The sequence below is a fragment of the Rhinatrema bivittatum genome, chromosome 8 (assembly GCF_901001135.1).
Source record: "Rhinatrema bivittatum chromosome 8, aRhiBiv1.1, whole genome shotgun sequence".
Lineage (NCBI taxonomy): Eukaryota > Metazoa > Chordata > Amphibia > Gymnophiona > Rhinatrematidae > Rhinatrema > Rhinatrema bivittatum.
Window position 1 is genome coordinate 186,790,077 of NC_042622.1, and position 27,113 is coordinate 186,817,189.

General features: G+C 41.6%; 1 protein-coding gene and 1 long non-coding RNA gene across 3 annotated transcripts in view; one reads left to right on the forward strand and one right to left on the reverse strand.

Annotated features, from left to right (window-relative positions):
- LOC115096875 lies at positions 1-25,724 on the reverse strand. The gene is made up of 3 exons (XR_003858157.1): positions 25,604-25,724; positions 1,146-1,352; positions 1-337 (listed from the first exon to the last, which is right to left on the reverse strand). It is a non-coding gene; the product is annotated as an uncharacterized LOC115096875 (long non-coding RNA).
- The window catches only part of SPNS2 (sphingolipid transporter 2), a 184,680-nt gene that overhangs the window by 62,068 nt on the left and 95,499 nt on the right, over positions 1-27,113 (forward strand). The gene's annotated exons all lie outside the window — the stretch shown is intronic.

Genomic DNA, 27,113 nt, shown 5'->3' on the forward strand with positions numbered 1-27,113 from the left:
TTGAAGAGCGAGTTGAAGTGGGTGTGGGAGTTAAGCGTAGGGAAAGATCAGTCAATAGATATTAGGCAGTAAAGACCCAATTTGCCCAGCAATATATTACAGATGCATTAAACACTTAATTCTGAAGTTTGGGGAAGGGCTACACTGGAGTTATGAAAGATACAATTACCCAAGGTGCACCAAGTATGACAGACTGTTTTGAAGACCGGACCCTAAACACTCAGGAAAGCACAGATACACTGCAGGGAAGAAGAAAAGAGCTAGGAGGTCTCAGATGCTTTTGTAAGACATCATCTTTGAACGATGCTGAATTTGGTCCAAGCAAATTTGTCCCAACCTGCAAAGAAAAAAAAAACCAGAATAATAAAAATAATAGAATCAAATGTTTGCTTTCAATTGATTTTCTCATATACTAATCTATAGTCTGATCTCATATTTCCAGTTGCATACATGCAAAGTGAATTTTACAGAAAGAGGCAAGATTGTCCATGGCAGGCCCAGTGTGTTTTCACCAATTCCTGGAGGGGCCTGGGCTTCCATGTTGTACTTCTGTCAAAGTGGTATTAAGATCACATTGACACCTCCTTCTATGGTCATGATATAAATCACAGGGTTAATCTCTTTACTACATAAGATTTGTAGCACAGTATAGAAATAATTTTTAGGACAATGTGATTTTTTTTTCCCCCTCATTCACCAGACATTTATCCCTGCAAAGTGTTTTTGGCACGAAGAAACAAGGCCATCAGGGTGTCACTGTGTGGAGCCTCCTGGAGACCTCAGTTTTTGCTTTATTTGGCATAGAGTAATCAGCTGATCTGAGACTAACCCTGGAAATCTTCCGTAACAGCTACTACTAGTGCTTGCCACGAGATGAAAAAAATACCAGGCAATTAGGGACAAGTCCCAAGTAAATCACCCAATTTGTTTTCCACAAGGACACTTGGGCAATCTCAGGATTACAAGTGGATTTGGAGGGGAGGGTTCATTCTAAGGTGTTTACACATGGCAAAGAGGAGAAATACTAGTAAACAACTGACTTAGAATATCCGGTAATGACCTTATAGTCTTCAGAACACATTTCTTAAGTACAGTAAGATAATCTTTTTGCCTTTTATCTTCTCTTAATTATTTTGCATGCCCACCTCAAGCTTTTCTTTCCCACTCATCCAAACCTTTATCCTTTTGTTGACTTCATCTCATTTCTTCTAATCTGAAGAAAGGTCCTATGTGCTCTTGCAAGCTCTTTTGTAATTTGTCATCTGTGAATGAGTCTTATCTTGGCCTGAGAGAGGATATCACAACTTGGAAAGGACCCATGTGTCTACCATGCTGAAAAAGAGCTTGGGGAACTGGAAGACAGAAAATACAATTTTCAAAATAAGCTGCTAGACCATCATGAAGGTGACATTTGCTGTTGAATTCTGCTTTGTAGTACAGCAAGTGAAATTTCATTAAGAACATAAGAACATAAGAAAATGCCATACTGGGTCAGACCAAGGGTCCATCAAGCCCAGCATCCTGTTTCCAACAGTGGCCAATCCAGGTCATAAGAACCTGGCAATTACCCAAAACTAAGTCTATTCCATGTAACCATTGCTAATGGCAGTGGCTATTCTCTAAGTGAACTTAATAGCAGGTAATGGACTTCTCCTCCAAGAACTTATCCAATCCTTTTTTAAACACAGCTATACTAACTGCACGAACCACATTCTCTGGCAACAAATTCCAGAGTTTAATTGTGCGTTGAGTAAAAAAGAACTTTCTCCGATTAGTTTTAAATGTGCCCCATGCTAACTTCATGGAGTGCCCCCTAGTCTTTCTACTATCCGAAAGAGTAAATAACCGATTCACATCTACCCGTTCTAGACCTCTCACTCACTCATTGAACTAGAATAAAGTAGTGTGGGTGCCATGTTACTTCACTTGGATGCACTGATTTTTATTTGAAGCAGAGGAAAATAATAATGAACCAATGAAAGGTAATAAATGTAGATGAACAGGGAATAAAACAGGTTAGAACTGGGCATCATTTAGAGACAAGTCTAGCATCACTCAAACACATTTCTAGCATCACTCAGGCAAGTCTAGCATCACTCACTAGACATGTGTTTGAGTGATGTTAGACTTGTCTCTGAGTGATGCTAGACTTGTGTCTGAGTGATGTTAGGCTTGTGTTTGAGTGATGCTAGACTTGTGTCTGAGTGATGTTAGGCTTGTCTTTGAGTGATGCTTGACTTGTCTCTGAGTGATGCTAGACTTGTCTCTGAGTGATGTTGGGCTTGAGTTTGAGTGAAGCTAGACTTGTCTCTGAGTGTTGCTAGACATGTGTCTGAGTGATGCTAGACACACACAGAGATACAAACAAATATGCGCCCTCTGTCTCTCACACACATACATGCTTGGTGAGAGGCAGAGGGAGCTTGAGTGTGTGTGTGTGTGAAAGAGACAGACACACACATTTCCTCTGTCTCTCTCTCTCTCTCTCTCACACATACACGCTTCCTCTGTATCTCTCACACATGATTCCTGTCTCACCCATGCGCACACACACATGCTTCCTCTCTCTTACCCCCACCCCCGCACATAGGCACCCTCTTATACACGCACACAGACACTCTCTCATACTCACCCACAGGCACACACACATTCACTGTTCTATACACTCACCATCTCATACACACACAGGCATCCTCTCATACACACACACACACACACCCTCTCATACACATACACACTCTCTCATACACACACAAACACCCTCATATACACCCACACCCATACATACATCCTCATACGTACACACACACACACACACACACTCTCTCATACACATTCTCACACACCCTCATACACACACAAACACACACACACCCTCATATACACATCCACACACACACACCCTCATATATACACACACACACACACCCACACCCTCATATACACATACACACACCCTCACCCTCCCAAACACTGGCACTTAGTCTCACAGGGCCAATCTCTCCCTTCTTCGGCCGCCAGCAGCACTGCAGGGTCTATTCTTCTGCCGTCAGCCCCTGGAGCACCGGCAGCAATGCTGGGCCTGTTCTTTGCCACTGCACCAGCTCCAGGAAATGCCGACGGCACCGCTGGCCTCTGCCACTGCAGGTACTTGCTTTTGCTGGCGGGGTGTTCTGTACCACCGCAGGACCTTCCTGCCAGTGGCAATGGCATCCCTCTCCCTGTTGCCACCAGAGGCAGACCGCCCCCTCATCCCTCCATAGTTCACATGCGAACATGGAGTGCATTAAATAGTACTGCTAATGAGTAGCACTGGATCTACTGCATTACCTGATGCAGCCACCACAATATATTTTTGCATTATTATTATTATTTTTTTAAATCTTATTTGAGATATTTTATCTAAACTTCCTGATAAGGTCAGAGGAGCTGAATAAAGGGTGTTGGACCTTGAAGGGACCATTTCTAGTCACTGTAGAACATTTTTGTGCGTCAACACCATCAACAAAAGAGAGTGCCTTTCAGTTAGGTAGAGGAAGGGAGGGGAAGATGGGAGGGCGGAAGGACAGTTCCCTCCGAGGCCGCTCCGATTTCAGCCTCAGAGGGAACAGGGAAAGCCATTGGAGCTCCCATAGGGCTCGGTGCGCGCAAGGTGCACAAGTGTGCACCCCCTTGTGCCGCTGACCTCGGATTTTATAACATGCGCGGCTGCGCGCGCATGTTATAAAATCGGGCGTACATTTGTGCGCGCCAGGTTACGCACACAATTCTACACCCGCTTGTAGGTACTAAAATCTGGCACGATATTTTTCTTGTGATGTTGTGCTATTTGCATATTGTTGCTCATTATAAACAGGGCTTCTGATTTTAAACTGTAACCAATAAAGAAAATGGATTTCAATAAAATAAAATAAAATGTGTTTACTGGAGAAACAGTGAACCCCCCCCCCCCCCCCCCACACACACACACACACTTTCCCTGGTACCTCTTCTCCCCTTCCCCTTGCCTGCCTTGGATTTCTGCTCTGTTTTTGTGCCTTTTCTTCACTGAATTCTCATTAGCTGACCAAATAAATGTATTTAATTCAGCCAGAAAAGGCATCCAACAGTATTAACTTCAATACAAGCTGAGGTTTTTTTGTGCTCTCAAAGAACCCCTAATTAGCTGGAAAATGAACACCTATATTTACAATATATAAACACCTTAGAAGCCCTAATTATAATAATACCACAGATATATTTCAGGGTCATAGATACTTTTAGTTTTGCTTTTTTTAATTTTTTTTTTTTAGAGGAATCAGTTCCTTCATCTCACAATTGTTCTGTACTCATTGTACCCTGGGGTAAGGATGATGGATTGGGGGGGGGGGGGGGGGAAAGATACCTGCCAAACTAGAAATCTGATAGCCAGAGTAATGCCCCTCCCTCCACTGGTGATCTGTAAAAGTAAAAACACTGTTGCTTTTTTTTTTTTTTTTTAAATCGTTCTCGCTTCAGGAGCTGCCATGGACGGCTCTGACCAAGAGCAGAAATATATAACCCTGTTCTGTAGTATCAGCACAGCAGAGTTACACCTTGGCCTTGACGCCTCGCTTCCTCTTTGGATAGACGAACTACAGTCATGCTACAAAAAAAAATCCCTAAACTGTTGTTTCCACGTCAGATGATATTAACGCTCCCGAGAGAGAGATAACTTCATATACAGGTATCCAGACTTTCCCGGGCAAACGATCAGACAACCCCCCCCCCCCCCCCCCCCTCTTAATATACGGATTGCAGCTGGACTGGTAATGTTCCGTGTCAAAAAAATTAAATACGGAGGATTGGCTCTAAAATTCCATGCTCAGATCCTCTTTACGGATTACAAGCATATATTGGCCCTCAAATAGGCTCCAAAGGCTTTTCTGCTTGTCAGTTTCGGCAATAGATCACCTACAGGGGGTGCATGCTCAGAGAGCTTACTCGGCATATTTACGAGACATTTGGAGGCATTTTTGTCCCCTTACATCATAGAATATGCAACCAGTGGTGGTCAAGAAAGTTTAGAGCGTGAAAGAGAGGAGGTTTGTGCCTGAGGACTGTCTAACTTTTCATCTATGGAACCAATAAGCTGTATCAGGCTCCCAAAGGACCTTTCTGCAACATCATTTCTGGCATTCTTTGCCTTGTACATGAGCGCTCGGTACTTTCTGGAAAGCATGCCACGGTATGCAGGAACTGCTTGCAAGACCAAAAAAAAACCAAAACCCCAGAAGTATTGTTTCTTAAATATTAGCTAAGCAGAGCCTGAGTCTGTAGGAGAGAGTTGGGGGTCTGTGTCTTAGGAACGAGCTCATGTGTCTCATCATTACGATCATTGTTTATTTATCGCACTTTTTCCAACACAGAGCTCAAAGGGTGTCACAGCAAGTTCAGGTTTACATCAGTGTCTGAAACATTTTTGATATAGACAAATAAGATAATGTATTGAGACGATGGCAAAGCAAGGCACAATAGACGGAAGTAAAAAGGCGGAAGAGTTGCAGAGGCATAAGGTAAAGGTATCAGTCAGGGATGGCCAATTCATTTCCTTTCTTACTACATTGTACTCGAGTCCGCAAGCAGCAATATTGGTTAACGAGGATTTCACTAAAGATTTTGTACTATCCAGGAGTACTCACCAGGGGTGCCCCCTGTCCCCTTTACTTTTTGTGATATCTCTAGACCCCCTATTACAGTTTATAGACTCTTTGACTGAGTCTATACAGTGCTATACAGAGTCTATACTGTGCTGGGATACAGTTTGGGGCATTGTCTTTCAAAGTGGCAGCCTTTGTTAATGATCTGTTGATCCATGTAACAGATCCAGTTAGATCTCTGTCCAGTACTCTGGCGGTGGTTGCAGAATATGGGCCTTAGCTAGATTCAAATTGAATTTGGATAAATCGTAAGCTATGGTGATTGGCATGGGGGGGGGGGGGGATGCAGTATGGGGGGGATGAGTTCCCGTTAAAGTGGGCGGGGAATCAAATTAAATCTTTGGGAGTGTGGCTTCCTAAAGATATCTCTGCCTTATATGGCATCAATATTTCAAAGTTGCAGGCGAAGACTGAGGGATCAGTCTTCTCCTGGATGCACTTACCATTGTCCCTTACAGGTCATATTCATGTACTTAAAATTACTATTCTACCTCAGTGGCTATATGTCTTGAGGGTTCTCCCATTCAATTAGTGCAATTCCACCCTTGAAAAGTTTCATGGGTTGATTAGCTGGTTGCTCTGGAGGGAGAAGAAGCCTAGACTGGCCTTGAAGGTGTTGATGAAACCAACCTCTAAGGGGGGGGGGGGGGGGGCTTGGCCTCCCTGATTTACAGGTTTATAATCACGCAATTAACTTAAGACATATAGAGGGTTGACTTTTGAATACCACTTTTTACTCTGATACTGTTTTGGAAGCACAATTGGTTTTCCCCCTGTCTTTTGCGATATACGCTTCAGGTGAAATATTCCTCCATTTCCTCACATGTACAGTCTGTGTTGCTTCTTTTACCACTGCGGAGAATCTGGTGCTGGCTTTTGACAAAAGCTTCTTTGCCTTCCAGTGCATCTCCTTTCCTCCTTATTCGGGGTAACAGAAATTTCTCTGGGATTGGGCTTCTCTATTTTTCAAAAGTGGAAGGTGAAGGGGTTCTGTATTTCTGAAATGCTTACCTCTGATGGATCTTTGCTGTTTTTTCCAATGTTTGTACTCAATATGATCTATCTCCAACTGATTTCTTTTCTTACTATCAAGTGAGACATTATATTCAGACTCTCAAGCTCATGGATTTGCGAAACCTGAACTGGCAGTTTCTTTTGGACTGGTTCAATGTGGAAGATCCCTGACTGCAAAATGTGATCCTTGGAGATGGCTTGGTCCAAGTGACAACAGGAATTGCAGAGCACCTTCCCACTCTCAACTTGTATTACTTCCTTCTTGGGCACTCCCAAAATCACCTGCAATGTTCTGCTAAGAGAGACTTGATACAAGGTGTTCTATCAGTTGTACTTTTCTCAGCGTCAAGCCTACTTGGCCAAGATCACAGCTTCTGACCTTTGTTTAAAATGTAAGATGGAGGTGGCACATCTGGGCCACTCTCTTTGGTAAGGTGATCTCCTTCAATCATTTTGGAAGAAAGTGTTTCATTTTGCCAGCCAGGTGTTGGACCTCTTGATACCATTTTCATCTCACATAGCGTTATTTGGGATCTTTCCACCATCCTTCACGGGAAATTTATATCACAAACTTTAAATCAATAAAGTAATTTTCCTAGCAGTCAACGCTGTGCTATGTGTTTGGCAGAAGTTCGAGAAGCCATCTGTTACACACTGGCACACTACTATTCTTCACCTCCTCACTATGGAAACACTATCTAATATATTTTCTATCTAAGAAAAAGAGGATATCTGTTTGGATACCTTACTTAATGTCTTTACTGCACAGAACTCATAGCTAGATTCTTAATCATTTGGAATATTAAGTGTCTTTTAACTTAAGATTCTTGTAGGCCTTCTCAGCAGTGGGTGGGGGGGGGGGGGTCGTTGGGGTTTAGAATGCTTCAAACACGATTTTGTTTATGATTCATATGGTTTGTAACAGAGTACATTATGTATCATATGTAGAATTTTGTTCACGTATATGTTTGAAAATGTGAATAAACAGATTAAACATAAAAAGGGGCATGGCATCAGCATGGTCTTGGCGGGGCGTGGGCATTTCGGGTCCTGGCCAAGAGATGTGTGCGTAAATACTTATGTGCCCTGGCACACGCCGAGGTCCCCTGCTATGTAACTTTATTTCTGCTATGGATGGTGTGTAAGTTATAAAAGAAAAAGATTGAGCCATTTTGGAGGGGATTAAAGGATCTGGGGTAACTGGGGGGAGTACAGGCTATCAAACCAGGGGGGGTCTGGAGGACCTAGCTGTTAACTGGGCAGATTGGTAAACTGGTAATGACATCAGTGTGCGCTCCTTTTAAAATCCCCTGTAGACGCGGGATTTATACATCCATGCGAGTGTCCATTTAAAATATGTGTGCGAGGCCAGGCTATTTTATAACAAGTGCATATATACACGTGCAAGATATAAAATGGCCGCGTCCCTAGTGTGGGCTGACAATATGTGCCTGCAAGCTGTTTGAAAGTTACCATCCTGACTGTGACACTCCAGAGATAGAGAACTATTTACAGTACCTGAATGTAGTCCACTTTGAAGTTTCAATATATATATATAAATGATCTGGAAAGGAATACGACGAGTAAGGTTATCAAATTTGCAGACGATACAAAATTATTCAGAGTAGTTAAATCACAAGTGGATTGTGATACCTTACAGGAGGACCTTGCAAGACTGGAAGATTGGGCATCCAAATGGCAGATGAAATTTAATGTGGACAAGTGCAAGGTGTTGCACATAGGGAAAAATAACCCTTGCTGTGGTTACACGATGTTAGGTTCCATATTAGGAGCTACCACCCAGGAAAAAGATCTAGGCATCATAGTGGATAATATTTTAAAATCGTCGTGTGCTGCAGCAGTCAAAAAAGCAAACAGAATGTTAGGAATTATTAGGAAGGGAATGGTTAATAGAACGGAAAATGTCATAATGCCTCTATATCGCTTCACGGTGAGACCCCACCTTAATTCTGCGTACAATTCTGGTTGCCGCATCTAAAAAAAGATATAGTTGTGATGGAGAAGGTACAGAGAAGGGCAACCAAAATGATAAAGGGGATGGAACAGCTCCCCTATGAGGAAAGGCTGAAGAGGTTAGGGCTGTTCAACTTGGAGAAGAGACGGCTGAGGGGGATATGATAGAGGTCTTTAAGATCATGAGAGGTCTTGAACGAGTAGATGTGAATCGGTTATTTACACTTTTGGATAATGGAAGGACTAAGGGGCATTCCATGAAGTTAGCAAGTGGCACATTTAAGACTAATCGGAGAAATAAATTTTTCACTGAATGCACAATTAAGCTCTGGAATTTGTTGCCAGAGGATGTGATTAGTGCAGTTAGTGTAGCTGGGTTCAAAAAAGGTTTGGATAAGTTCTTGGAGGAGAAGTGCATTAACTGCTATTGATCAAGTTTACTTAGGGAATAGCCACTGCTATTAACTGCATCAGTAGCTTGGGTTCTTCTTAGTGTTTGGGTAATTGCCAAGTTCTTGTAGCCTGGTTTGGCCTCTGTTGGAGACAAGATGCTGGGCTTGATGGACCCTTGGTCTGACCCAGCATGGCAATTTCTTATGTTCTTACCAAAAAAGTAGAATATAAAAAAATCAAGGACCTGCTATTGAAAGCGCATTTAGCGCTAGATAGTTGGGTAAGTAGGACTTATCTGGTTATCTAGCAGCTGTTGAATACCTGGTTATATTCAGTGGACATTAGATAGCCAGATAAGTCACTTATCTGTGGGAGAAAGTGAGAGAGGAGAAAGTTTGTGTGCCCCACCTCCCACTAATCGACTACACAATCTCAAGGTGCCTGGAAATCAAAAGTTCTCAGGTATGAAGAGCAGGGGATTTTTTAAAATACATATTTTAATTATTGAATGTTTGATGTGTCTGCTGCTTTGAAATATTTTATTGAAGTTTGGAAGATTTTTAGAAATTTGTATATGAGGTTTTAATTATTGGATGTTTTTCTATTCTTAAGCTGTTTAGAATCTTTATTTTTTATTAGTATGGTTTTACAATTATGATTAATGTTTTATATTTCTTGAGTTTGATAGTTTTATGAGGCATGGTGATGTTTCTGTTTTTCCATGTTGCACTGCAAACAGAGTCTGGCTTGTTGCAGTTTCTAGTTATGATTTCTTTATTCTGTATTTGCTGAGGGTCCCTCTGTGTTCTGCATGTGTAACCAAGATGAGGTATTCTACTAATGTATAGCTTCTGTGTAGGGATGTGTAGCAGTCTGGCTGGCTCTGTTTTCCTAATAGGAGGTGTATTGGTATATTAGGTCCTAATGTAATATTTGCAGTGTTACCTTTTCATAGGTAGTGTTGTTAGTGTTTGAGTGCTGGCAGTAAGTGCTGTTCTGGTATGGATGTTTACTGTATTGTAACTACAATTCACTTTTGTCATGTTGGGTATGAGCTGTAGACAAGCTGTAAGATTCACCTAAGGTGCCTAATACCCTTGAACTGGCCCTTCTTATCCGGCTAAGTAGCGGCTTGTAGGGGGATATTCAGCGGCATAGCCATGCTGCTGAATATGCCTTGTAACTTTGCTGGATAAGTTATATCCAGCTAAGTAACATACTTGATAACTTTAAAAATTGGGCTCCAAATAAAAAAATGTATAAGGTACACGCTCATTTCTAGGTGACTGAGAGCAGTTCTGATGATCCTTTAGTTCTGTAGAGCAGGCTACCTTCGGATATTTCATTGAAACCTTCCAGATATTTGAATGCTCTCTCCTTTTCACCCTTTACAGTACATCTTTACCTCCTTGTATTCCTTGTCTATGGTTTATGGTGCAGGCTATGTTAATGTCCTTGTAGATGTGCTCTCCAGAACTGAACAAAGTTCTGAAGGTGGGGTCTCACCAGAGATCTGTAGACAGGTAACATTGCTACTCCCTTTCTACTAGTGATGCCTCCCTCCATGCAGCTTTTCCAAATGCTTGGTCATGCTGACTGGCTACCTTGTGATCAGAGAGGTTGATTCCCAGATTTCTTTCTTGTTTGGTAAGTATAAGTGTGTGACCTTCATTACCTGTGATCACAGAACCACCTTGCATACTCACTAACGGACTAATTCATGGGCATTAGGGAGTGAAGGGGGCAGTGCAAGGGAGGGATATCCTTGTGCAGTTCACTTTTAGCATCAGAAAAAAGGATCGGTTTTACTGAAGGGTTAGTAAGGTATCACTTATTGAAGACTAAGAGCAGCTGAAAACGAGGATGAAACTGTGAGGATTTTGTAAGATGTTTATGCTATACCCGGGATGACTCTCACCCTCATGGTGGGCCACTAGCCTGTTTAATTTTACTGTAGGTTGAATACAATTCAGTAAAGACGTTTAAAGTTTGAAAATAGGCATCTTATCTATATTTTAATGAAGAAAAGCTAGTGGCTGCATGACTGCACATAAGGACTTTAAGGCCCATCCAGTCTGCCTGATTTACTTCCTGGTGCAGTTCCATAGACCCCAGTTGGTCTCGGCTTTCTCCATCACAACTTAGGATACTCTGTGCCTACTCCACTTGATGTGGTTAGCAGTAAAGTAACTGGGTTGACTTTAATAGACTTTGTTTATGGAAAAAAAATGCATGGCATTTCACACATCTGCCCCAGATGATATGTTTGACCATCTCTGGACTATTTTCATGTGTTTTCTCTGGTTTATATTCAATGTAAACTTGTCAGTTCAGCATCTAAGCATAAAGGCAGACTCAGTCTGCAAAAACATAGTGTGGTTGGTTATCGGGAGACGGCTACTAGATGAGTCAATGGACTGGTACAAGGATAGAGAACCATTCAGTTGATTCATATCTAGTGGTTAAAGGTCATGGCCCTCTGAAAGCCATTCAGGGGCCTGTGGAAAATGAGCTCTTGGTCTCAGGCGAGTTCCCAGTCAAGAAGTCGCAATCACAGTTAGAAAGTCGTACGAGCATGGATTTTTTTTTGGCCTGGTAGTTCCTCCTTTCTCTTCCATCTCAGTTAGAACCAGTGCTGGGGTACTAGTGCTATAAACCTTCATTTGCAATCACCCAGGGATAATTTCCCACCCTCCCACTGTTTCTAATCTGGTCTTTGCAGCAATAGCCCTGAGATCTCAGAACCATGAGCCAGAATATCTACCTGAACCCTGGATCATGGGCTGTACATCTGGCCAGTAGGTGTTGCCCTTACCATACCAATGGCCATGACTCCCTCTCCACCCAGGGACTGTGAATGTTGCCTCTGCAGTACCCTTAATCCCAGTCAACCCAGGGTGTAGAAGATCCAACTCTGAGATTGAACCAGAGTCCTTCTGCATGGCAATGCACAGCATTGCCACTGATCCACCAGCCTGGCCCAGTTATTCATAATCAATTTCTCTCTTATACCATATCGATGTGGATAGTATCTCAATTTAAATGGTCTGAAATTGACATTGTTTAGTCTTTTTGCACTTTATATCACTTTAGTGATTATTTTTGGGTGACCAATGATTGCAAACTGCAAACCTTTCCAGCATCCTGTTAGTGATGCAGGCACCTTTTTCACTCATAGAACCATAGTGATGATGGCAGAAGAGGACCTAATGGGCCATTCAGTCTGCCCAGCAAGCTTCTCATGGTAATATCTATCACTCTGTGTAGGTCACACCCATGTTTCTCTTAAGGGTAGTCTGTGCAGTTACCCTAATCCTTATGATAAAGGTAGTAATATTTACAATCAAAAACCAAGCAACTGTCAAACCCATAAAAAATTGCTGCTGGCAACATTTTTACTGGGGGAGGAGCCTTCCTGAAAATTCCAGCAATGCTGACTTGCTTTGCTTTTGGACTTGGCTATAGAAGCGAGCCTGTGCTTTTTCCCTTATGTCTGCATATCAGTACCCCCAGACCATAAACGTTGGGGCCCAAGTTGGTTGCCGTCTGAATCCAATTCCCCTTTTTTCCCCTCCACTGTCAAAGTGAAGAGCGATGTTGCAATTGTGACAAATGTATCAAGGCTTATTGGTCGAGGGTAGTAATCCCCATACCTTCTGTTAAGGATAGTAACTGTAGTACCAAGCTGGTGCTCCCATGTGCTCTTTTCTTCATTTCTATCCTCTCGCCTTTAGGGATTCACAGTGTTTATCCCATGCCCCTTTGAATTATTTGACTGTTTTTGTCTTCACCACCTCCTCCAGAAGGGCATTCCAGGCATTGATTCTGAGTCTCCCCCCCCCCCCCCCCCCCCCCTGAAGTTTCATTTCGTGACCTCTAGTTCTACTGTTTCCTTTCCAATGGAAAAGGTTTTATTTGATTTGTTTATTTATTTATTTGGGCATTTTAAATACCGTCATTGCAAAAGAAGAGTTTTGCGCCGGTCTCCTTCTCAGTGGAATACATTATTCTGATTTATATGCCCACAGCCTTGAGTGCCAGTCAGCCTCGGTGCGCATCACAGCGCATTGATAATCACTGTCTCCTTAAAACTTCCAATCACGTCTTGCAGGAGACCAGTTACGCTGCTGTTATACCACTCCAATGTTTTAGAAAAATTCATTGGCACAAGATAATCATCATACGCTTATAAGATATTTCTTATACAGCCCCTGAGGGAGCCCCTGTGAGGGGGGCGAAACTAGGCCTGAATCGGGCGTCTTTGTATTTGATTAACAAGTCTCCTAATAAAGCATCTTAACGGACATTTCTTGGCATCTATCGCTTGTGTTGCTCCCAATCCCAGTAAAGGCATGTCCGTCAGCTGTCAGAGTGGGCCTAGTAGATTCACCTACTAGGCTGCATCAACCATGCCACAGCCTAAGGGCTCACATCTGTGATACTATGGATATTTGTGTGCGGAGAAACTGAGCAAAAGGCTAATGAAGATATGGATATATGTGAGTGTGTATGAAATTATATATATCTACATTTTATTCCTAGCTATGAATTACTATTACTCATGAGTGAGAGTTATAAGTCAGTGACCTAGTAATTCACAATTAGTGATAAAAATATGCATCGAATTGTTCCAAATATTTTTTTATTTTCAAGGCATCCGCAGAGGCTGGTAGATCTTTATAATAAACAGCAGGGACGCTCGCTGGCCACCCTTTCAAAAAGATGTGTCATTTGGCATCATGTAAAACAATGCAGATGACATAATTTTGGGGGTTAACATCCACCGGGCCATCCGCCGCACACCCCGTGGATTGTAACACCTCCCCCCCACTGACGTCATCTCGGGGCACTGGTACATCAGTACGAGCGCAATGCCGGAGGCACTGTTAACCAACTTGCCTCTCATACAGCTGCTGTCTGACTCCTGTTACTACCTGAGGCTGTTTGTTATCCATTCAGCTTTGCCAGTTTTCCACATTCTTCGGGCCATCTGCCACGCACCCCGCGGATTGTAACACTTCTCTCCCCGCTGATGTCATCTCGGGGCATGGGTACATCAGAACAAGACCAAAGAGCACACACAAGGGGCAGGCCCCTTTGGGCACTCCTTCATGAAGCCATTAAGTGAAAGAAGGTTAGTCTAATTCTTTATTCGACCCATTGTTGGAACGCGGTAAGTTGCATTGTGGTTGCTCCATGCCAGAATTATATTGATATCATATAAACTGCGGAGGATATGGGACTGTCTCATTTAAACAAAGACACAAGAGAAATAGAACTGTTTGTCAAATTCTGTTAAATTTAGATTTTCCTGTTACTTCCTGCCTATTATTATCTATGCTCCTGATTAACGCTCAAACTATATCAAAAAAGATACCTATTAACATTGATTTGTTAGATGACTTTTCTCCAGCGATTTGTTGCATTACTGAGACATGGTTGAAAGGATCTGGCTCAGTCTTAACGAATCAATTGTTACATCAATCTTATGAAGTTTTCTCCATCCCTAGAATGAATCGCAAAGGTGGTGGCTTGTTAATGATTGCAAATGGGGATCTAAATTTAAAGCAGATACAAGTAGCTATTGCTCCCCCATTTGAAGTAGGGATTCCGATTACAAGTTCCATTAAAAACACACTTAAACTTTGGGATATTTATCTCTCAGCAATTAATGCAATTTTAACACAAATGAGTCTTTCACTCAATTCCAATAAAACAGAAATCCTCTATATCTGTCATAAAATAAATAAACAAAGAGAATCCGAGATATGTCATGCCCCCAAAAATCATCCCATTTCTTCTGAAGTCAGAGACCTAGGAATTCAGTTAGATAGTGAATTTAATTTTAAAAGATGGATAAATAAGATAATTAAAGATGGGTATTTTAAATTAAATGTTTTAAAAAGATTGAGACCCCTTTTACATAGAAATGATTTTAGAACTGTATTACAAGCCCTTATTTTTTCCAAGACGGACTATTGTAATGCCTTATTTCTGGGACTGCCTGCTACCTCTACAAGACCACTTCAAGTTCTTCAAAATTCAGCGGCAAGAATTTTAACTAACAGTAGAAAGACAGAACATTATAACACCAATCCTGAAAGACCTGCATTGGTTACCTATCACATTTTGTACCCAATTTAAAATATTATCCTTAATACACAAGACTCTGTATAATGATAAAATTGAATGGTTGACTGCGGCCTTACATTTTCATACTCCGCAAAGAACAACAAGATCAGCAGAGAATGGGACTTTTCCAATTCCATCCCCAAAATCAGCCCACCTCAATTCAGTCAGAGAAAGAGCACTTTCCATCGCTGGGCCTCTGTTATGGAATTCCTTGCCAAAATACTTAAGGCTGGAAACAAATATTAAGTCATTTAAGAAAGGCATCAAAACATAGCTATTCCAACAAGCCTTTCAATAACTGGATAGAATGAATCTCTTTTATAACTTTTATCTATTTTCTGGTAATTTTAAATATTTTTAGAATCTGATATCTTACTCTATTTTAGATATTATTATTTTGAATTTTATGTATTTATATCTATTTTTGGAAATGCAAATGTTTTTAACTATACATTTGATAATAATTGTAAACTGATGTGATGTGTGTACACGAATGTCGGAATATAAAAATTAATAAATACAATAAAATAAATACAATTTAAATCTAACCATCTACAAGTATGTTTAGTTTATTGTCTCCCCGGGTCTATTAGACCACAACAGTTCCCCGTTAGTAGATTTATTAGTTAATAATATAGCTATGGACATTCCAGCTGTGATCTTAGGGGATTTTAACCTTCACGTAGATATCATACCACGTTCATCAGCATGTGAGACTTTTCTTGTTACTCTTACAGCCTTAGGCTGGGAACAGATTATTAAGAATCCAACACATAGAGCAGGGCACTCTCTTGATCTAATTTTCGTTAATCATAATATAGCTGACAAAACAGTTATAACCACCAAACCTGTCCCATGGTCAGACCATTATCTTATTCATGCTTCAATGCCTCATAATATTCATCTTCCTACCTCTAGGAACAGTGAACTTTCCTTTTCGTACCGCAAGCCCATTAACACTGAGGAACTGTTAGAGTTACTTCCTGAAGCTCTTAATAAATTACCTTTGGATAATATCGACATGGCAGACATCTTGTAGAGATACAAGTAAAATGATTGTTGATAAATGTAGCCTGATCATCAACAAGCAATTGACCAATAAAAGAATAAATACTCCTTGGTATACCCAGGATATAAGAAAGTTAAAAAGATTGCTTAGAAAAAAGGAGAAAATATGGTGAAAGAACCTCTCGGATATACATTAGGATATATTGAGCTCTTCTTTCTAAATATAGAGTCCATGAATTTTATGCTAGGAAAATTCATGATATGAAATTTAATCCTAAGATCCTTTTTTTCCATTGTTCAAGATTTGATAAAACCCAATCAAGCAAATCAGTGGTCAGATACTAGTGTCTCGGGAAGCAAATGCAATGACTTTGCAATCTTCTTTAAAGATAAAGTCCATAATTTAACAAATATCTTTTCTCTAGTCGCAGAGAATATGCATGAGAGAAAATTGGCATGTTATGGAGGCAGTGCATGCAAATTTTCTCTCTTGCATATTCTGTTGCGATCCCCCCTGCTGCTGCGCTACAGGAGGTCTCTTACCTTCCTCCGGAGGCCGCTCTGAAGCCTGGGCCTCGCCTGTGTTCCATCCGGGACTTGCTCCAGGGCCTGAGAGGCCTAGCTGTGCCTGTGGCTTGCTTGCCAGCGTTTGGACTTCCTGTTTGGCGACGCCCTTCTCCTAGGGGCTGGCCCGCAGCTCTCCACCTGACTTATAGGCCCAGCGGTGGGCTGTCCTGGCAAGCTCCTCCCAGGGAGTTGCCTTCTACCTCCAGTACTTAAGGACTTTCTGTTCACTTGCAAAGGGCCTCTGGATCAGGTCCTACAGTCGTCTGTATCCTTGCTGATCCAGGTCTTCCGTGATCATCATATGCTTTGATGGATCCCTGTCCAGTGTCTCTGCCTAGATGTTTGTTCCTGTGCCTGCCAGCCGTAAGGACTTCGGATGTGAGTATCCCAGCATCGGAGTTCCTGTTCGCCTGGAGTTTCCCTGCACCCTCCTTCTCAGCGTGGTCCGCGACCAGCCTTCCTGGGCTGTGTAGGGCGCGTCTGGGACAGGGTGGTCCGCGACTCAGTCCCACGGGTGGGCTGAGTAGGGCGCCCTGATGGACAGTGCCATGTTTCCGTCCAGCCTTGTCTACAGTGTCTGCTTCAGCCCTTGCCCGGATGTCTTCCTGTTTCTGCCTTGACCTATGTCCTCGTCTGGTTCCTGAGCCTTCTGTCCTGTTGGGCCCTGGAGTGGCCAACAGGAGGGATTCGTCCCACGGGCTCTTGAGCTTCTGCCAGCCGAGGGGGCTTCGGATGTGAGTATCCCAGCATCGGAGTTCCTGCTCGCCTGGATCTTTCCTGTGTCTCGCTTCAGCCCTTGTCCTGATGTCCCCGTCTTGCTTCAGCCTGCTTCTGCCCCGTCTGATGTCTTCTGTTTAAGGACTCTGTCTGCCCTCACCTCTGTCTGGCCTGCTGCCCATTGCCGTTCCCTGCGGCAGGTCCGAAAGGGCCGGGAACAGTCGGAGGACCGTTCATTAGTCACCTTCCCTGTGTTGGCTACCATGGGCATGCAGGTCCGGCTGAGGGTCGGACTCCCTGCTTCTGTTCCTGCCTGCCTGGCTCACCATGCCTGCTCAGCTCACCTCCCACGGTGTGGCTTGGGGCTCCTCCTTGAGTCCTGCCGTGGCCCAAGGGCTCACCACCCGCTTACGACGACCGCGCGCGCTCGTAACATATTCATTGTGGATATCCTGAAAACCCGACTGGCTGGTGGGCCCCTAGGACAGGGTTGGGGACCACTGCTGTAGATCATGTTATTTTGATTCATAGGTTATCTGAAATTGGTCTAAGTGGAAAAACCCTCCAATGGTTTCATTCATATTTTGAAGATCGCTCTTTTCTTGGAAAGATCGGTAATTCAATGTCTGATAAATTTAGCATTGATTCTGGGGTTCCGCAGGGGTCATCTTTATCTGCAACTCTTTTTAATATTTATATGTTACCTTTATGTAAATTATTATCTGGACTAGGGGTCAACTATTATATTTATGCAGATGATGTACAATTTCTAATTCCAATCAAAGATTCCATAGAAAATACCTTGAAATTGGTTACGGTATACATCTCTGCAATTCAGCAACTGTTAATGCACATGAAACTCGTATTGAAAAATCAAAAAACTGAAATTTTATTATTAAATAGAAAATTATCACCAAATATTGCAGGTCCTTCTAACTGGAACTCTCTCCCTCCAGAACTCCGACAAGAGACTTGCCCTATCTCGTTTAAGAAGAAACTTAAAACATGGTTATTCAAGCTTGCTTTTCCAGAACCTTCTTGTTAGCTCATAGCATTACCTCCTTCTTTAGCTACACCTCTCTGCTTATTTCTCTTTTTTTTTTTTTTTTGGTTTGCTTTGTTTTTAGTCTCCTTCTTTTTTTCAGGTTCCCTGGAAGAATCCTTCAGTTACTCTCAACCTATCTAAGTTCAACACAAGGACATCAAATGTTCACTTTGATTACCATTTAATTCAATTTTGTATAATTAGTTGACTCTCTTGACAATGTTATTTAATGTTGCATAATTGTTCATTGTTTTATGTAATGCCTTTTAGCAAGTTTCTTCTTGTTCTATGTAAACCGGTTTGATTTGCATCTAATGTAGGAAGATCGGTATATAAAAACCAAAAAATAAATAAATAAATAAATATGCCCATTGTTTTTAAAGCCAGTTCTATGCAAATTGACTTAACTAGTCATGCACGTGATCTTGGAATTATTATCGATGGCGACCTTAATATGAAGAAGCACATTAATCTTAAAATTAGAGATGGTTATAATAAATTGCACATTTAAAAAATGATTAAAACCTCTCCTTAATCGTGAGGATTTCTGTTCTGTGCTTCAAACTCTGATTTTCTCTAATTTAGATTATTGCAGTGTCCACTTACTTGGGCTACCTGCAAGTACACTACAACTGCTCCAACTATTACAAAATGCTACAGCTACAACCCTAACAGGCAGAAGAAAATATTACCATATTACTCCAACTTTAATTTCTTTATATTGACTACCAGTTAAATTTAGAAATGATTATAAAGTTCTTTATTTATTACATAAATCCATCTATAATGAAAAATTAGAATAGTTAAATGCCTCTATTCACCTCCATACCCCTCAACAATACCTGAGGTCCGCAAAGGTCTTTCATCTATTCTCTCAGTGTGGACAGCACATTTAAGTGAGGTGAGAGAAAGAGCTATATCTATTGCTGGACCTAAATTATGGAACTTGGTGCTGGCAAAAAGATTTTTCAGTATTTAAAAAAATTCTGAAACTTGGCTTTTTAAGCAGGCATATGAGAGCAACGACTTAAATGCTATCAGATTAAGAACTATGATGGAGCTGGAATTATGAACAATCAAGGCTTCTGACTTTTTATTACCTTTTTTTTATTTAGAATTGTTTGATTGTTTTTTAAAATTATTTAGTTTTGCTTTGGTTTTTTAACTATTTTTAATTATTTAACAATTTTAATGTAATTGTATATTTTATTGAATTCTACTTGTTTATTATCATTTTATTTACTTTGTAAACTGTTATGATTGGTCACAGGATGATGGTATATAAATATCATAACTATATAAATACATAAATAAATGGGGCTGTTATTTTTTATCTGCCAAACTGCGCTGCGTTGCTGAAGCCCTGATGACTTGGAAACAAATCCAGCCTTTGAGATAATGCCTGGATTTTATTCATGTTAAGGGTATACATTTTTAGAGATATGGAATTAATAGTGGCGCATCATGCTGTCTTTCTCTAGGTTAAAATGCATCTGCTATGGGGGAAGGCTCCAGCTTCTCGGCACAATAGCTTTCTCCTACTGCTTTATGAGCCTTCAGTTCAATCGGGACCTGCCCGAATTGGGTTGAGAGGCCTTCATTCACAGCCGTCTGAGGATTTTACCTTGTTTTATTCCCTCTGCCATTCGGCCCAGCCACTGCTGAGAGGCACGGAACACCGTCTCTTTATAATATGGCAGTCCGTAATTAGCCAGCAGTCCTTATGGCTGAGAGATGGCTGGATCGCCCTCTCCCTTGAAGGCTGTGAATGTTGCCTCCACCACTCCCCCCTACCTCGATCAGCCCAAAGAGCAGGAGCCAGATTTGGGAATTGAACTTGGGATTCCTGCTTGCTGCTGCTGCGATCCCTAACCTGGTCCTAGAGGATCTGCCAGGTTTTCAGGATGTTCACCGTGAAATAGATTTGCATACAGTGGAGACAACTTCTAGGACTGGGATGGTGAATCCTGCATGGGCCATGCTGCAAGCCCCATTAAAAATCTTCTTTTCCAAAAAATGCCATTAGGTTTGGCTCAGCACTCATGACTTGCATAACAGTTTCAAAGCTTTGATTAGCTTTTTGCCTTCAAAACTAGGGCTCAGTACCAAAACATGTAACTGCAATGAGTGAAGGAAGAGAAACAATAGATCTGGTGTCAGCCCCCTAAATGTGGTTGGTATTCCCAGGTTAGACTTCTGCACTGCAGACAATGCATCAGCAGCTGGCTGCCACATTTAGGAAGGTTGCATGGTGTATACTCTGCATATAGGGAGCAGCAAACCAAGTGGAAAAAAGTCCTAGTTTGGGTGGAAGGAAACTATGGACTTAGGACACTGTTAGTTTTTGATTCTGCAAAAATAATGATACAAAGGCAAAAATCGTGATGGAACGGAGCCAAATACCATTCCTCCCCAAGTGAGCAGAATATTTCTGGATGCTTGACAATATACTCTTCTTAGGAGTTATGTGGACTCGCGTCCTATCCGTTCAGAAACAGATGATTCAAAGTGAAACCAGACAGCAGAATCTTTTGACACCAAGGCATGTGTTAATCAGCATGTCTAGGTTGGAAAACAGTTATCTATCTTTGCTTCCCTTACGATGCACTGAACACAAAATGCTGCTGGTGAATTGTCCACGAGAATTGGGCATGTGAAGTACACCAGACTGGGGTATGTTTCTGCTCTAGTTTTATTTTTGAGTGGCTGTTTTGTTTGATGCTTTAACAGTGCCTTAGCAACTTATTTTCAGCTGCTACATCTCATCCTCGCAATTAAGGTATAGATTTAAAAAAAATGAGATTATCTTTCTGAACTGCAGTAAAATTATATTTCATTATAAGGAAATTCTCTCTGCATATTGATTGTAACTACAGAAAATCCTTACCCCCTCCTTTCTGGATTTGTGTGTGTGTGTGAGTATGTATATATATATACATACTCACTTTGCATACTGGGTTCAAGATATATATATATATATCTTGAACCCAGTATGCAAAGATATACAGTCATCTAATTTATCTGGAAATACCTTCTCTGCATTATTTATTTATTTATTTAACACTTTTTCTATACCGACCTTCATGGTAGGGACCATATCAGGTCGGTTTACATCAAAAAGGGGGAACTGTAACGAAACCGTAGGTAACAGGAAGAACAAAGTTACATTCAACAAGGGAGGTAAACTTGGAAGCAAAGATTGCTGGAAAGAAAAAGACTAAGGAACGAAGTGCTTAGGATAATGATAACAACTGTTTTAAGAGTCAGGGTAGGCTCTTATATCGAGCTTGGGGATGGCTTTTTTGTCGTCTAATGAGTGTCTGGCGGATCTGAGAAGGCCTGGCGGAAAAGCCAGGTCTTGAGTTTTTTTCTAAATGTTAAGAGGCAGGGTTCCAGTCTGAGGTCGGATGGGATGTTGTTCCAGATAGCTGGACCTGCTGTAGAAAAGGCTCGGTCTTTGGTCGAGGTGAGACGTGTAGCTTTTGTAGGTGGGGCCTGCAGGGTTCCTTTATAAGCCTCTCTGGTCGGTCTGTTGGTGCTATGGAGATTGAGAGGGAATTTGAGGTCCAGATGCAGATGATTGTAGATGGCTTTGTGAATTAGAGTGAGTGATTTGTGGAGGATTCTGTATTTCACCGGGAGCCAGTGTAAATTACGGAGAATAGGTGATATGTGATCTCCACGGTTGGTGCTAGTCAGAATTCTTGCCGCAGCGTTCTGTATTAATTGTAGGGGTTTAGTGGATGAGCTAGGGAGACCCAGGAGGAGAGCGTTGCAGTAGTCTATTTTAGCGAATAGTAAGGCTTGCAAGACTGTCCTGAAGTCGTGGAAGAATAGTAGAGGTTTGAGTCTTTTTAGAACCTGGAGTCTATGGAAACAGTCTTTGGTTGTGTTGTTGATCGTTTTCTTTAAGTTTAGGCGGTTGTCGAGTAGGACCCCGAGGTCTCTTACATGGGTGTGCGTGAGCTGGGTATTGAGGATGGTCTGAGGAGGATGGTTGTCTTGATTGGAGGAGATGAGGAGAAGTTCGGTCTTAGATGCGTTCAGAACCAGATTAAGACTGTTGAGAAGGATGGTGATCGATTTTAGGCAGTTGTTCCAGTGCGTGAGAGATTTTGTGATGGATTCTGTTATCGGAATCAGAATCTGCATGTCATCAGCATATAGATAATGTGTTAGGTTAAGGTCCGTTAGAAGTTGGCATAGCGGGAGGAGGTAGACGTTGAAGAGAGTAGGTGATAAAGAGGATCCTTGCGGAACGCCTAGTGAGGAACTAGTCGATGCCGACTCTTTATTGTTGATTTTGACTTTGAAGCTTCTATTACTAAGGAATGACGTGAACCAACTGAGGGCTGATCCGGCTATACCTATGTCTGCCAGGCGAGTCAGGAGGATGGAGTGGTTGACGGTATCGAATGCCGCCGAGATGTCTAGGAGTACTAGAAGAAAGGAGTAGCCTTTGTCTAATCCCATAATGATATGGTCTGTTAATGATATGAGAAGCGTTTCCGTACTGCAAGATTTGCGGAATCCGTATTGGGATGGGTATAGGATATTGTGTTCTTCTAGATATTCTGAGAGCTGAGTATTAACCAATTTCTCTGTTAGTTTGGCTAAGAAGGGGAGATTTGAGATGGGGCGGAAGTTGGCCAGTTCTTTGGGGTCTAAGTTGTGTTTCTTGAGGAGGGGTTTAAGAGACGCGGTTTTTAGGCTGTCTGGGTACCTCCCTTGGGTTAACGAGCAGTTTATGATGTTCGCTAAAGGACCAGAGATCTTGTTAGGAATCAGTAGCAGAAGTTTGGAAGGTATGTTATCTGCTGGGTGGCTAGATGGTTTCTGTCTCTTGAGGAGGGATTCGATCTCACTAGAGGACGTTGGTTCGAAATTATTGAGCTTGAGTCCAGAGTGGGTGCGAGTGTTGGTGAATGTAGAGCTTGAGGTAGTCTTGGTTGGTAAGAGTGCCAGTGTAGTTGCAATCTTCTGTTGGAAGAAAGAAGCGAGCTCATTGGCCTTCGATTGTGCCTGATCATCGGGTATCGTTGATGGGGAAGGCTTTGTGATTTGAGACACATACGAGAATAGCGCCTTCGCATCATATTGGAGATGGTGAATTTTGTTTGCATAGTATTCTTTTTTTGACTTTAGGATTGCGGTCCTGTAGTGATGGAGGGTTCCTTTGTATGTTGATAGTGTAGAGGAGTTTGGTGTTTTCCGCCATTTATTTTCTTTGTGACGTAAGACTAGTTTCAGCCGTTTGAGTTCAGAGGAGAACCAAGGTTGATTTCCTTTTTTTTCTGGGTTTAGAAAGATATTAGAAGAGATATTCAGCAGCACAGCTATGCATCAGCTATTGAGCAGGTCTAATTTATTTGGTTAACGTAACTGGATAAGGCCGAATATAGGCACTTATCTGGTTAAGATAACTGAATATGTTGTCTTGCCTCGATCCACCCATTGCCCATCCCCAAGATATCTAGCTATCTACTTAGCCAGATAAATACTTATCCAGCTAAGTGGTGGCTGCTGAACATGGCTAGATATTCAGCAGTAGCCACTTAGTTTCAGCAGTCCAATTTATCCAGTTAAGTAGTATTTGAATATCTACCCCATTTATATTAGCATAGGTCAAAATTATTTTTTATAAACTGGCATGTAGTTTTGAAAAATTCCTCAAGTTTTTTTTTATCTATGGCCAAAGTTTCTACTGAATTGTGCTGTAGCGCAGAAGCAACTCCTAATATCTGTGGCTAAAAAAGCACATTCCTAGTTCCTCCATCCTGTTGGCTATAGTGGAGTGGGAGATGAAATATGTTCTAGCTCACAGCCAAGAAATGCAGCTCAGGTCTGAAAAGAAGAATCATATGCTGGCTTAATATAGCCAGGAGAGCTCAACACATTGGCAGCCAGTCCTGTGCCTATTCATTGGAGCAGTAGACACATTTTTCTGTCAGGTAAGAATTCCTTCAATGCAGAGCAGTAGGCAGAGGACAGCAGCAGCATCAGATGCACCCGAGCTGCGAAAGAATGTAATAAAAATTCAGAGCTGCTAAGAGACCCAGTTTCTGGAGGGAGAGTTTTGGCTGCCCCTGGCTTTCAGCCTTCCTTTCATGGATACACTTGGTACTTGTAGGACTCATTTGAAAGAGAGGGAGGAGGACTACAAATCCCACAATGCCTCAAGTCGCAAGAACAGCCAACCAGGAATGGGCGAAGATAACCCTCCATGAATTGTTTCACTTGGCAGCTCTGAAAATGTCTCTTATGAAACATTTTAAACATCTAACCCAGTGATTCTAAATTGAGTCCTTCCCAAGGAATATACTACCTTCACTGTCCTAACTAGCAGGGCAGGGCATTTAAATGTTTAGAAGACAACTCCTTCTGAAGGTTGTCCTCTACCTGAAGTGCCCTTGTGAGAACTGTTCTTTAACTGGCACAGGCAATGAACAAGCCATGGTTGGAACTTTATTTTCCTGCTCCCATTTAAGTGGGGAGATGTGAGCTGGATTGTCCCCATGTCAGACATTCTGTCAGCAGCCGTCACCTAAGAGTATAGATAGAACAGAAGACCTCTTCTTTTGTGACGTTTATATTAATTACTTTACCTTCCCCCTTTTTTTTCATTTTTTTAGAGCAGAAAAGCAGCAAGTTAAGAATTTACTGTTCCAAGCATGTGCCCTGTGTCAGCTATTTTCCCTTGGTAACTAGAGAGCAGCTCAGATGCCAAATAAAGCCTCTCCTTGTTTTCCTTAGGAAGTGCACTCGTTATCGGCAGGTTAAGCGCTGAATGGATTTTCTCGGAAAAGTTCAGCATTTTAAGACTATTTTTCCTTTTCCTTTTCATGGCATGTGGTAACTTTATTTACTGTTTTTTTTAAATCTCAAGAAAAAAATGTTACCTAAAAAAATAAAGAAGACGAAAACCTACTAACTCGATTGGTGGGATAAAGACAATTTGACCTAAGCATAAGAAGATGTAAAACTCCAAGCATAGTCGCATCATGACAATTCCATACAAACGGCAAATCTCAGAGCCAGGACATAAAAGTAATATACAGTTTAAAAACAGGACTACCTTAAACAGTGTCCTTGATAGATTTAGAGTTGATTGGAAGATCTGTAGAGCCCTTTACAACGTGTGCCAAGATCTAGTATGGATGGACGTCTTTGTCTGCTGGTTTTCATAAGCTGTACTGTTTTTCAGGTGACCATAAGTGAGTTTCTTCATTGGCTGTTTCCATGCCAACAACAGAAGCCATGCCAAATTCCAAATTAGATCGATAAAATCTAGGCCAGGCCTGTGCATGATAATTGATTTTAAGCTCTGTGGCAGAGCAAAACATTGATTACTTTGCTGGTCTTTTGCCATCCAAGATCCCAGCTCCATTCCAAGGCTAAGCAGAATGAGGAGAATGCATTCTAATCAACCTGGATCAAATCCACCTGGACCCCAGCAGACACTGACATAGGAAACTAACCCTCACATAAGTTAAAGGGAAAAAAATGCAAGACATTCAGTCAAAATGTTGGCCAAGTAGGATGCTTTGTGTAGCCAGACATCCTGGGCCTGATATTGAAATCGCATTCAGTGCTCGATAGCCGGATACGTAGGTCTTATCCGGATATCTCTTAGCCAGCATGATAGTGGATGGGTCTGGGTAGCACTAATTAACTGGCTAAGTAGCGATATTCAGCCTTAGCCACATAAGTTATGCGGGTGAGTTATACCTGTCAACAAGCAGGTTTAACTTAGCTGAGTATAACTTATCTGGCTAAGTAGCGCTTGACCATGGATATTCAACAGTATAGCCATGCTGCTGAATATCCCTTGTAACTTAGTTGGATAACTCATATCCAGCTAAGCTACTCGAACGGCCATCTTTCAGTTTTGGGGACTCTGTTTTTTGTCATTTAGAGTGGAGTTTAACTTATAGTTGCATAATTCTATTCTTTTAGAACTGTATTGTAATGGTACATTTCACCCACTGTCCTTTGGCAATTAGGCAAGAAACTTAGGTAAGAGATAATGAATAAATTTAGGTTTTCAATCATCTACAATACGCTTAAATGCCAACATAATCAAAATACTTGAATCCAAACTTTGCCCTAAATTCTCAATGTTAGGCCAAGTCATACTGGTAGAAGACAGAAAGCCTATACAAAGAGTGGTCGCTTCTTTGCTGTCTTAATTGATTAACTAGTGTTTTTGTCTACCTGGTCTGCTTTGTGTCAGTTTAAAATATGATGTTTCTTGGAGCTTAGCAATTGCCAGAGGATTTTACAGCCAAAGTGCAAAAAGCATCTGACACCTAGCATTATTATTATTCCTAGAGTAAAATTTCTTAAATGTTTAATTTTTTAATAGTACAAAACAATTACTTAAGCCAGCTGTCCACCTAGCAGCCTGTCCGGCAAATAAGCCGATAATAGGTTTCTGTTCACATGATGGGAGTGAAATGTGGAGACTGTCAATCTTCTAAAAATTGCCTGAGCCCATTCCAATAGCTTTTTTCACTCTTGCAGTAGGGCCTAATCATCAATCTAGAATTAATAGGACGGCTTGACAGTTTAATAGCTCAAGAAAG